Source organism: Sinocyclocheilus anshuiensis, unplaced genomic scaffold, assembly GCF_001515605.1.
Source record: "Sinocyclocheilus anshuiensis isolate Anshui unplaced genomic scaffold, SAMN03320099.WGS_v1.1 scaffold1260, whole genome shotgun sequence".
NCBI classification, from domain to species: Eukaryota; Metazoa; Chordata; class Actinopteri; order Cypriniformes; family Cyprinidae; genus Sinocyclocheilus; species Sinocyclocheilus anshuiensis.
The window spans coordinates 2,875-4,217 of NW_015546079.1; positions in this window are offsets into that span (position 1 = coordinate 2,875).

Consider the following 1,343-nt stretch of genomic DNA (forward strand, 5'->3'; position numbering starts at 1 on the left):
TAGATGCGCTAGAGCAGTCCCAACAAGGCCGCTAGATGAGGTGGGAAGGTATAGAACGGCGTAAAATCACTTGGAATGAGCTGTGGAGCATGGAAACCAACATATGATGTGCTGCCCTCTCCAGCAAACTTGCAGGTATGGTGTGAACAAGACCCAGCCTGCCACCTGTGTGCATACCTGGCAAACCTCAGACATATCCTGGTGGGTTGTAAGACCAGCCTGACACAGGGAAGGTACACATGGCACGACAATCAAGTACTGAAGTGCTTGGCGGCAGCAATAGAGACCAAGAGAGTGTCAACAAACACCATCCCCCAAAATTCCAAGAATACCTTACCAAAAAGGCAGTCCTTTGTTAGGGAAGGGGAGAAAAAGCAGGCTAAGTGCCTGTCCCCTGACGCAGGCCAGCTGAATATAGCCAGGGACTGGGAAATGCGAGTCGACTTAATCCACAGACTCACCTTCCCATTTGAAATTGCAGTCACCAATCTGCGCCCAGACCTGGTTCTCTAGTCCAACTCCAGTAGGATCGTCATAATAGTCGAACTGACAGTCCCTTGGGAAGAGGCCATTAACGAGGCCTTTGAAAGGAAGAAGCTGCGATATGCCAACTTGGCAGCTGAGGCAGAGGAGCGGGGCTGGACAGTGAAAGTATACCCAGTGGAAGTGGGCTGCAGATGCTTTGTGGCTTGTTCCACTATAAGGCTACTGAAGTAGTTGGGCATCAGAGGACAGGCCCACCGGAGGATAGTCAGGGAACTGGCCACTGTCGCTGAAAGAAGCAGCCACTGGCTGTGGCTGAAGCGGATGGACAGAGTTTGGGCTTCCAAATAACCATGTAACAAAGTGACTCACACCCGGTTCTGATCAGCCTGTGGAGGGCCTGCCTCGGCTAAGGGTGTCTTGTGATAAAGGGCCAAAACACCCAATGAGGCTGGGGTACACAACTGATGATGTGCTGCATTGGTGGAAACACCATACAAAGGTCATTGGCAACATCACCTCAACAAAAGGCATCTTTCACCCAGGCTAAAGTTCGCACAGAAACTGGGATCTGATGGACATCGGATAAGGTGTCTCACTGGCAACATCCATGAAAGATAAGTACACATCATGTACAGCATAACATATCATCAAAACGTCAAGGATCCCCACCCGATGACTGCAGCGAAGAATTGTACCGTCTTCATCTATCCATCTTACCATACTAGTCCTTTTTCTTATTGTTCCCCAGTCACGTATAAAGCAATTGGAAATTCACAACTGATTATTGCTTATTGAGGCAAGAAACGTGGACATGGATTAGGCCATGATCCTGGATTCTTGCTGAACCAAAATCAGAG